The following is a 12,096-nucleotide window of genomic DNA, read 5'->3' on the forward strand; positions in this document are numbered from 1 at the left end:
CTATTTGGAAGCCACTCAGTTTTCAAAAGCTGGGTAAACATGGGCTGCTTCATGTTTCTGACATTTCAGCTGAACTTCAAAATATTTCCTCCCCCCCACCTTCCAACCTCTACCTGACCTCCAGCACATTCCCACTTCCTCTGAGCCAAGGAGATGTCAATATGAAAGTATTTTATCAAGTGAGGTTGGTATTTTTCTGGAAATGCTGTAACCTGGGTGGCAGCTAGGCATTTGGGAAGATTGTGGGAAGCTTAATTTGGAAACCTTTTTATTATCATGACACTCAGGCTCTTGCAAGTGGCTCCAGGGCCTCACACCCAGATGGGCTGTAATGAGAGGAGGACCAAAAAAAGGAGTGTTGAAGTGGAAGAGAGGTGTAGAAGTCCTCTTTTCACAAGACCACAGGATCCTTGATAGCCCTCCTCCTACAGCCCTCCTCCTGTTCCAACCTCTCCTCCAGGACCAGAGTGTTTTGCATTGCCTCTGGAGGCCTGGCCTGGAGCATCCTGAAGAAATGGTGCCTAAATAGGCTTCCAAGAAGCTGTGTCAGAGTGTGGAGCTGGGATGCAGGATTTCCTGGAACACAGAGAGTGAGCTGGGCAGGGTGCTTTTAGCCTCAGAACGAGTTATAATCTTATGCTGAGATGTCACTCTGTCCTTGCTTATCACAGCCACCTAGAGGTCTGTAGGTGGAAGAGCCCCCTTTTCTATGCACCCAGAAAGGAGGACCCTCAGGACAGTGAGATACCACTGTTTGCATCTCCCAACCATTTCCCTGAATGGATCCTCCTGCAGCTCACTGCCCTCGTGACTTCCCCACTTGGACGTCTGCTGGACATGTCCGGCTAATGTGTTCAAAACACAGATCCTGATGAATTTTAATTCCTACCTTACTATTTGATTTTTTTTTTCTTTCCCCAGGCTTAATCATCTCAGGAAATAGCACTGGCATCCATTCAGTTGCTCAAAGAAAAAACCTGGAAGTCATCTTTGTTTTTCTCTTTCCTTTACCCCAGCTATAAATCACATCATTAAGTCCTGTTGGCTCCACCACTGGGACATTTTGCCAAGCTGAATCCCTTTCAGCATTTTTGCCACTGCCATCTTGGCCAGCCCCCATCCTGTCCTGCCTGTACTATAGCAGGGGTTTCGTTATCCAGTCTCCCTACTTTGCCCCACTTGTTAGTGGCACTGCAATCAGGCTAGCTTTACATACCAGACCCCCCACTCACTGACTGACATGGCAAGTTACCTGATCTCCCTATGCCTGGGTTTTGTCATCTGCAAAATCAGGACAATAATGGTATTCATATCATAAAGTTTTCATGAGGATTAAAGGAGGACATATATATTAAGGTGTTAGGGTAGTTTAGAACACGCAGTTTAGTACTGAAATAATATTAGGTTTTTATATATTGTCCCCAATCCCCAGGTCATTGTCCATGTAGAATATACAGAAATATTTTTAAGAAGCAAACCAGATCATGCCTCTCCTGTCAATTTTAAAGCCATCCATGACTTCCTATTGCTTTTGGAAGAGAACCTGAATTCCATGAGGTGTTACAAGGCCCAAGATAACCTCCACTAACCTGTCTCCCAGCTTGATCTTTTACTACTGTTCCCACTGGTCTCAGAGCTCTAGCTCGTGGCCCTTCTTCCTTCCCAGAAGGACACTTCATTTATCCCCACCTGTTCTTGTGCCTGGGATGCTCTTCAGTTAAGTACCACATGCTAGGCCTTTCCTGGTGCATGTCCTGATCCCACATATCACTGTCTTGTTTTCTTCATACCACACACCAATATCTGAATTTACTTGTTTCCTTGCTTATTATCTGTATTTCTATCCCTCTGTCCTTTGTCATTTCCATATCTCCTGTACCTTCAGTGCCAGCCTTGGAGAAGGCCCTGATAAATGTTTATTAAGTGATCAAATGATGACAACCATGGCCACTGTTTATTTAGTACCTACTATGTCCTCTGTGTTACAGAAGTCTGTCCTTTAATCCTCCTAACAATATTGCAGGGATAGGGTTTTTTTTTTTTTTAAATTTGATTCATTGTACACAGATGGGGTACAACTTTTGTTTATCTGATTGTACACGAAGTAGAGTCATACCATTTGTGTATTCATACATGTACATAGGGTAATGATGTTTGTCTCATTCTATTATCTTTCCTTCCCCCTGCCCCCTCCCCAACTCTCATTTTCCTCTATACAATCCATCCTTCCTTCATTCTTGCCTCCCACCCTGCCAGGGGTAGGTATTTTTAATCTCATTTTAGAATTGAAGCAATTGTGACTCTGGGAAGAAAAATCACCCAAAGTCACCCAGTTGGGAAGTGGGTGAGACTAAACTTTAACTTGGGTCTGTTTAAGTCCATGTACTTTATAGGTGATAAATACTGGTGAGTTGATAGAGTTCCTGACTTATGAATAGAAAATGAGACTACTCAGCATCAAAAGTAGTCCATTTGACATCCTTTTGAAAATGAATAGTTTTAGAGAACTTCCTATATGCTATATGCTTCTTTTACTTGGATTTTCCTTTTTTTGGGGGGTATTCTTCATCATGTTCTAGTTTTGTTGTAATTTTGGAGAGATTTCACAGGAAGCATTGGTTGGATTCTATTCAGCTTCAGTTGGTTCAAGTGTACTTGGGAGATGTCTGTTAGAAAGTTAGTAAACAGGTGTACTAGACTTTTATGGCCTTTAAACTAAACATTTTCAGTGAGGACTAAGACCACAAGCAGCTGAATCATCTGAGCATCTGAGACTCTAGACTTTTTTTTTTTTTTTTTTTTTTTTTTTTTTTTTTGTGGTGATGGTACTGGCAATTGAACCCAGGGGTACTTTACCACTGAGCTACAACCCAGCCCTTTTTAATTTTGATGCAGGGTGATGCAGGGTCTCACCAAGTTGCCCAGGCTAACCTTGAACTTGGGATCCTCCTGCTCAGCTTTTCAAGTTGCTGGAATTATAGGCATGTACCATTGCACCAGCTTCATTCTAGACCGTTGGCATTAGACGCTCTGGTGGGCTGCCCAAATCTGCATTTTTTAACCTCATTTTATTCTGATTAAAAGTTGAAGATCATTGGTTATACCTGTGTTCTAGCTAGATTTTTTCCTTTGATTTAAAAAACAAATCTGTAGAGCTATATATTTAATTATTAATCATTTTATCAAAACTTGGTTTGGGTGGCTTTTGATCTCTGATCATGGATCAAGTGTGCTTTTTTTCCCCAAGGTAATGCCCTTTAGGCCCTATGTCCCAGGCCCATGTTGGCCTCTTGGTCATTGTGTTGAATGTTTCCAGCTTAGATGAGACAAGGGGGCCTTATTTAGATCCTGGAGACAGTTCTCAAGGGGTCGTATCTTCTGATACATTTGGTCCTGCTAAAGTTACTTTTAAAATTCACGTTTCTTTTTGTTACTTCATTTCCAGAAACAATTCTTGAATAATCAAAATCCCTAGCCCTTAATGTCTCCGTTTTCCTCCCCTCTGTTCACTCTCTAAACAAAGGCTCCATGTTTTAATAGACACAATAACAGTAAAATTAGCTTGATTAGACTCTAGGTGAATTTAAAATGTAACCTAATGGCAGCCCTGTCTGGCTTGGAAATCATGCGTTTTATTTTGAGCACAGAATGTATTTGCAGTACCTGGTAGGGAATTAAATGATTATTGAATTTAAGTGGCCATATAATGCAAGCATCCCTTATCTATAGATCCTACCCTGGTGTTTTTTGCAAATTGTGATTTCAGAAATCAGGGGCCCCCAGCTTGAAGCTTAAGCCACATGCTTTCTGTCCTTGACTTCAGATTTCTTGAGTTATGCTGCAAGAGAAAGCCAGCAGTTATCTTTCCTGCTTCTGGTCTGTGAATCCTCTAGGTTCTTGGAGAGTTCAAAATGTAAGGCAAATTGTAGTTTAACAGTCTTGTTCCAAAGAACTCACAACTAGTTTGCTCCTTTCTCCCTCCAAAAGTCCTAGCATGTACTTTCATTAAATAATATCCTACACTGGGGCCACACTGTTCACTTTGTCTACCCTCTTCCTGTTAGGCTATTTACCAAGGGGAAGCTGAGATACAGATCATCCAACCAGCTGTCAGCAGAGCCCAGTCTAATTTGTGGCTTGTTCTCATTCACCCCATCCTTTTCTGTGTGCTTGGTGACACTACCAGGTCTGAGGAAAGCAGGCTGAACAGTTTTTGATCTTTTGGACTAAGAGTATATATGTATTATGTGCTCTCAGCATATTAAAAACTCAGAATATTTGATAGTTTGGGGAGTAGAGGGCAGATCTATTATCTGATAGCCAGGGCTACTTCATTTTGGAACCTTTAGTCTAAGCTTCTGAGCATTATTCCAAGCACAGCCTAGGAGGTAAATGTAAAAATAATTTTCTTGCCAGTTTTTCCTGCATGGTATCCTAGCGACAATGGACTGCCCGTCCTTGGATGTTGGGACACCAACTGGGGCAGTGTCAGAGCTTGCAGAGGGAAGGGATATGAAGGGCATGATCAGTCACCCTTTTTAAACTCAAGGCATAGTTTCTTTTTAATTTACCTTTCAGGGAGTTTTTAACCCAGTTATTTTTGAGCAACATTTTATGTTCTGATCACCAAAGTAATATATGTTTATTGTTAGATAACTTGGCAAAAACAAAAAATTCCAAGGAAGGGAATTAAAAATCATTGCTAACATATTGGTAAATAACCTTCTATTGGGGTTGGGGCTGTGGCTCAGTGGTAGAGCGCTCGCCTTGCACATGCAAGGCACTGGGTTCGATCCTCACTTCATAAAAATAAAGATATTGTGTCTATCTACAACTGAAAAAATATTTTAAAAAAACCTTCTATTTGTTTTACCAAACTTTTATACAGTAATTAGATTCTGGAGTAAGTGTACAGTTAAAAAAAATCTCATAAAGTGAAGTATACCCTAAACCACCATGGACAATAATTTTAATGCACGTTAAAGTTTGAAAACCATTGAGCTAGACTCAAGGAAAGGACAACTGAAAAATCTATATGAAATGAAAAGTCTAGGGGCAAAACCATTCTCCCTTTATGATTACTATCAAATCCCTAATGTCGAGTAGGTGGTGGTGAAGAATTGAACTGTGTTCCTGCTTGCCTGTAAGGTTTATTCTATTCTGCCTTAATATTAGGGTTTTATAACTTTAATGTAGACTAATAGATTTACTTGTGAGGATGACAAGCCATAGTGGCAACGTGTTTTACTTCGGGGCATAGGTTGCAGACAGTAAGAAAAAATGAACACAGTATAACTGCATGGAAGGTCCTTACCACTCCCCCCAACGTTGCCCCCTAAGCAACACAAACTCACACACAACTGGGATCATTTATTTTATAATCTTTTGTTTTATTCTACAGTAAATATTTTATATATACCATTTTTAAAGTTGCATGTATCCCATTGTAAGGTCACACCACAGCTTTATAACCAATCTTCCCTTATATATTTAGATCATTTGCAATTATTTACTATTACTTTGATGAAATGAGCATTCTTATGGATAAATCTTTGTGCCAGTCCATAATTATGTTTGTGGAATTGGTAGTTCATAGGATATAATAATTAAGGTTTTTAATTTATATTGCCAAATTGTCACCAGAAACATTGTATGCTTCCTTCAAAGTGTCTGTTTCCCAGCATTACTGGAAATTATCGTTCGAAAGAGTCTCCGCAACATGCTTTTTTTTTTTTTTTTGGACAACCTAGTACTGTTTTTCATTGTCTGGCCAATTTATCCAGGAAACAATAAAAGAAACAAGGCTAGAGATGATAGGTACTGGTGACTGGTTCATGTAGGAGAGTGAGATAGAAAACAGAAGGGTGAGATTGGAGGTCATTTCTTTACCTCTGCTTTTAAGCTATCTTCAGTAGACAGTGAAAGATGGCATACTGCTTAATACTTAAAGGGTATATGCAGTTTTTAAAAACATATTCAGTATAACTTTTGATTTGGAAAATAATTTGGCACCGTGTCATTGTAGAAGCTACAAAATGGTAATGACATTTGTATATTTAATTATATGGAGAAAATTGTAAGAAGCACTGCCTAATCCAACCCCTCATTTTAGAACACTGAAACCAGAGAGTTGAGGGATTTCTGTAGAGCCACTTAGCAAATTGATGATGGAGCTGGAGCCATACGTGAAGGTTCCTGATTCCTGTTTAGTGCTCCTTCATCAAAGTGAGACAGCCATTGGCAGGGGGGAGATGAGAAAACACATAAAGGTCTCAGAATGGATAGCCAGGCTGTCTTCCAGAACCTATGAACTGCCCCATGCCCCTCCTGGTGTCCCTGGCATGGCAGTTTGCTTCTGCTTAATCATCTCCTCCTGTAAATGAATGCACACTTACACCTTAATGACCGTGTCTTTGCCAGAACTTTCTTCATCTTCATGCCTCAGTAGTGGAAAAGGATCACTTCCTCAGGGAAATTTTTCCTGCTCTCTTGTGCATTCTTGTAGCACCTCCTACCTTTAACACCTTGTGACCATTGTGACTACTTTGTTCTGTATTTAATATTTCTCTCCCTGACTAGACTAGACTGCAGGAACTTTATCTTCTGTGGCTCCTGGCACATACTGAGCCTTATTTATGTTTCAACATTTGAATATTTGGATGGATGCTAATGAATGAATTAGTAGCGAGTGTGGCTTGCCAGGCGTTACTGTCTCTGATTCTCTGCAGAACCCAGAGAGTGGTCCCTATTGCCAAGGGCACTGAGAGAAGAAAGACAGTTGAAGCTGTCCGTGTGGAGACAAGGCAGAAGGTATGGTCTGCTTTGCTGGGTGCCTGATAGTGGCCTCCTGTCCTAAGTGGTCAGCAACCACATCCAAACTAGCATTCTTTCCTGGCTTGTCAAAGTCAGTCTCCTCAATTTAGTAGGGGTTATTAAAGAGAGGCCTCCTTGAGTGATTCTGAAGAAGAGAATTCAAGGTCAGAGCTCTTGGAGGGTCCCCTTAGCAGGACCAGGAAAGCACACTGGGTCACCTACAGCCTGGCCTTCACAGTTTGGTACTTGCAGCAAGGGCTGTCAGTTCTCCTAGTGGCTGGCTGGGCGCCAGAGCGGCGCCGCTGTGAGGCTGCAGGTCCTGCCCCCTCCGCGGGTTTCACTCCCCTTCCTCCATCTCCCAACTGCCTCGCTTTTGCAGCATCCTCTGCAAAGGAGAGGAATGTGCAGTGCTGGGACGCGCCGTCCTGGCCAAGCGGCAGCACCTGGGGCACGCTCTGGATTGCCAGGGTCCGCCGTCTGGCGCTGCGCCACGTGCTTTGGTCGGTGCTGATGTCAAGTGGGTGTGGGTTCTTCGGAAAGCGCCGGCGAGGACGAGTAGGGCGCGGGATGCGCCGCCAGCGCGTTGAGGCCCCGAAGTGCTCGGTCGCCCAGTGCTGCTGACCCGTAGCCCGTCCGGGCTCACAGAGTGGGGCGCATGGAGCCGCGGCACTGCCCACCCCGGGACACGTGCCTCGCCGCCCTAGGGGGCTGGCGGGATCCCTCAAGGGGGGGCTGCAGGTGTGTGCACGCGCCATAACTTTCGGGGGTCTGCGGGCTGCAGGGCCGGCAGCAAGCAGTGTTCACGGGCTGCGTTCGGCAGTGCTTTGTGTCTCTCTGGGCGCGGCGCGACCGGAGCAGGTTCGTTCCCGGCCGGCCATCGGCACGGCAACCGCAGCTCGCCCCTGGAGTTACAGCGAGAGAATTCGTTGAGCCGGCGCCTGCTTTGGGTTACTAATCGGAAAGGGCGCCGAGGGAGATGCCTTGTTGTTTTAAGAATCCGGTCTCCAAGTACAGCCTGCGTTCATGGTAACAGGATTATCTCAGCAGACAGCGCAGCTTTCAGAAATCGGCTATGGTTGGGGGCCCCACGCCCCGGAGGTGTGCGGCTACGGGGACAGCGGCTGGCCAGCAGTGGAGTGGGGGTGGGGGTCGGGAGGTGGGCAGAGGCGACCTCTCCACTCGTTCTGCAAGGCGCACTGGGTGCCTGCCCCACCTCCTCTTCTCCCTGAGCCTCTCCACTCACACTTGCGGGGAGCCGGCTAAGGAGGAGGTAAGGGGTCAGCTAGCTTGTGACAGCTCTGGTTTCAGACACACCTTTCCGGAGGAATGCAGAGGCTTTGTTCCAGGAGCTTATACCAGCCCGGAGCCTTGAAGCCCGCGGGCATGGGGCCGGAGCTCTGGTTCCATTACTCATCTTTTATGGCAATGCCTGCGAGCTCCTGGGTAGGCAAGTTAATTATTAATGTGTCTAGGCTGGGAAGAGGGAATCTGAAAATGAGATTGGTGGGTTACAGGTCCCCTCCCCTTTCTCTTTTTGGCTTAAGGTTTAAGCCCAAGGTATTGCAGTGTATTTCCTGAGAAGGATGCTGGCATTCCCACAACCTGCACTCAGAGGAAGGGATGACCGGATTCTCCAGGAAGGACAGAAAGGAAGGATCCCTCAGTTTTTATCTTCTTTGGAACAGTCTGTAACTGTTCTCCTTTGCCTTCAGAAACCATCCTCTGTCTCAGCTTCCCAATGAACTTCCAGTCCAGATGTGTGAGACTGTGTAGGTAGTCTGAAGCGTTCTGAAAACTGCAACCCTGTCAGTGCCTGCAAACATCCTCACACACTCCACAAGTGCCTAGGGAGTATTTTCAGACCCCAGGTCTGTAGCATATGGGCCCAGGCAAAGCTCTGGCAGGTGGTCACCTGACCTGACTCTCCCAGGGCCCTCAGTGGAGAGGAAGTAGGAATCCAGGTGTAGAATTATGAGGGCGGAGTGAAGCTTCTTCCTCAGGCAGTTTCAGTTTCCCTCCCCCTCTTGGCAGGGAGAGGGTGGATTTTACCAGGAAGCACAAAGTGAGCTGTTGTGCTGGGGGATTTTCTGGGTGGGACCAAACAAATGCAAGTGGAAGAGCCCAGGCCTTAAATGTAGAATGTGAATGAGGTTGGGCTCTGGGGATGCATGGAGGCTGGTTGGAGACAGGCCTGAGGAGAGTTGCCAGACTCAGCCTTCCCCACAGCATTATGTCTTGGAGACCTGAGAAGCTATTAAATCCTTCTCAGTTTAGGATAGAGTACTCAGCCCTATTAACTGAAGGGCCCAAGGATTTGTAGAGTAAGTGTGATGAGAGAAAAGAGCATCTTGGCAGTTGACCGTCTTGGGAGTGCAGAGGAGGCTGGATTTATGTAAGGAAGGAGGGTGGAGTGTGGGGAGTGGTGGGCTTATAGGAGGTGGAGTACCCAGAGGGAGGCTGTAGCTGGGCATCTGATCAGAGAGATGCTCCAAAACAGGCTTCTCTGCTCTCCCACTGCCCTTCCTCCAGTTTTTTGGTCCACTGTGACTTGTCTTGTGCGTTCATTTGCCTCATTGCTCTATGTCCATGGATTGGGTTGCTCTGATTACTGCCCAGAAACAGAGTCCCCCATCTCACCCCAGCCTTCTAGGGAGGAAACGAATAAAGAAGGGCTTGGCTTCAGATATGCACTGACCCTGATACCCGGACAATTGGGGAATCCATGCCACCTGTTCCTCCATCTGGGTTTGTGATATGTACACTTAAGGAACCCTACCCCAGCACACAGGGCTATGATTCTTTGAGAGTGCTGTCTTCTCCCACGATGCCTTGATCTGCTGGCACTGTGTGTGTGTTTGGAGGTGGCTCTGATTAGGAATAAGTTTTATTTCTATTAGGGGAAGTCTGCCCAAGCCTGCCATCTGATGTCTGCTTACCTTTGGCCTGTTGGTCATGGCTGAATATTCATTGATTATGGCCCAACCACTGCCTGGGGAAGCTATTGAAGGTGATTTTGTAAGGAGTAGGTGAACATTAGTGTCCCTTGGGCACTGTGAGTTGAGCAGACACCTGTGGTTGTGGGGAAAGTATGAGGCAGTTGGAGAGGTTGTGAGGTGAGGGGTGTTGGAGTCACTAGGGGTTGTGGGGTCAGCACTGAATAGGACTATTAAAGATTCCCATATGTGACTTGCACCTAATGCCTGCCCTGCAGGGAGCAGGGTTGGTTGAGTTCAGCATCATTGGAGGCCTCTCTGTCCTGGGGTCCACACCCCTGCAACCTGGGGAAAGGGGCAGCCTGTTTGCACCACTCCTCAGCTTGTCCTTTCCTGTCCTCTTTAAGGAGGCACTGGGTTGATGGTGGTGGTTAGTATGTTCCTCAGCAGCAGCTGTGGCAGGGAGCCTTCTCCTAGGGTAAGAGAAGAGTGCTCTGAAAGTTTGTTCTGAGTCAGACAAGATTAGAAGTAGAATAAAATCCCTGGCAGCTTTTGCAGTCTTGGTTTGCAAAAACAAAAATTTCCTCCCTGGGATTTGTACTCTCTTGTGAAGGGAAAAAGAGGCTGTTATTCCAGGCCTCTGTCCTATGGATATGCAGTGATGAGGGGGGAAAGAATGAGGAGTTTATTGAGGCAGACAGTGTGTGGCATTTTCTCTGAGGACTTGAGTTCAAATGCAGTCTGTGCTGTTTATAAGCTTTGGGTCTGTGACCATCTCTCAGTCAGATTCTTTGCCTGTTCAGTGGGAATAAGGACACTTCCTCCCAGCATCATTGTGAGGCTCATATGAAATGTTTGTAAAGACTTCAACTCAGTGGTTGCTGAATTCGTAACTGTTGGTTTGTTTTAATGAAGGTAGATAGACAATCAGTGGATCATCTGTGAGGGTCATATGAAATGTTTTTAAAGATTTCAACTCAATGCTTGCCAAATTCATAGCTGTATTTGTTTTGTTTTAATGGAAGTAGCTAGACAATTGTTGAATCATCAGCTAAGGGAACTGGCTTGTTGGGTAGAAAATAAGAATGTCAGAAATGTCATTTTGTACTGCCACCAGAGACTACATCCAGGCTCCTAGGAAAGATGGCATGCTCAAACTCCTGGTACAACCAGGATTATGCATTGTCCGTCCTAAGAGCGACTGGGTACCCACTACATTTAGTTGTGTGGCTCTGCACAAGTCCTTTTAATCTCTTTGAGCTAGTGTCCTGTGAGAATCATAGAACCTGCTTTGCACAGATGTTCTTGTGATCAAATGGGATAATGTATGCATAATTGTAATGTGGCATTACATCTTATTGATAGCTTACCATGTACCAGATCCTATTCTAAGTGCCTTTGTGTGTTATCTCATTGAATTCTCACCACAACTTATGATACAGGTGATTATTATCCAGTTTATTGATGAGGAAGTCGAGCTGTTACGAATTATCATTGTTATTTTCCTCTATTGGAAATCAACATCTGAAGTAGAAATGAAGTTTCTACAAATAGAAACCTCCCTTTCTTCTTTTGGGAGAGTGACGTATTCACCCTCCTGTTCTTTCTTTGACCTATTATGATGCCCCAGGCTAAATCTGGATATGAGTTTGTAAAATGGGTAAAAGAAGTTTTTATTAGTTAGCTTGTTCCTTTGGTGTTCTTCTGTGCCCCCCTCATCCACAGGCCCTTGGGGCCTGCGCTTACCCTGCCTAGTGTTGCTGGTTTGATTTGACATTTAGGTGGGGGAGATGTTTTGTCTAGACCATTACGCTCAGAGTTTTTAAGGTCCCATCTTTCTGATATTCTGGTTAGGTGTTTTGCTTCCTTCTCACTGCCCCAAATGATCTTCTTGTGTGTGCTGAGGTCTGAAGTTTCCCATGTGTTAGGAAAATAAAATTTTTTAAGGGAAGAAAGAAACAAAACACCCAGTGAAAATAAGGGTTCACAGCTGGTGGTGTTTCAAACATTGGTGGTGCTTAGTAACAGAGAGTTAGGATCACAGCCCCAAATTCATTCTCATTACTTTTATAGTATGCTTATAAGGGGGAAAAAAAAAAAAAAAGAAAGACTGCAACCTTGTGGGTTATTCCTTTATTAATGACAAGAGCAACATTTATGAAGGTGTGACACAAAGGAATAAATGTCTGGTTTGGAATAAAAAGTAAAAACAACTGGTAGGGCTCCAGGCATGCACAGGAGATTCCAGAGCTCTGCTTGGCACAGGAGTTTCCACAGCATGGTCCTGGATCCTCTGCTGCCAGAACCACCTGATGATGTCATCAGAGAGGGTGTAGTTTCTGTCAGCTTA

The 12,096-nt window shown here is 44.8% G+C and overlaps 1 protein-coding gene across 10 annotated transcripts in view; it reads left to right on the forward strand.

Moving 5' to 3' along the window:
- Plekha7 (pleckstrin homology domain containing A7) overlaps nt 1-12,096 on the forward strand; it is a 212,231-nt gene that overhangs the window by 79,459 nt on the left and 120,676 nt on the right. The gene's annotated exons all lie outside the window — the stretch shown is intronic.

This window comes from Sciurus carolinensis, chromosome 11 (genome assembly GCF_902686445.1).
Source record: "Sciurus carolinensis chromosome 11, mSciCar1.2, whole genome shotgun sequence".
Lineage (NCBI taxonomy): Eukaryota > Metazoa > Chordata > Mammalia > Rodentia > Sciuridae > Sciurus > Sciurus carolinensis.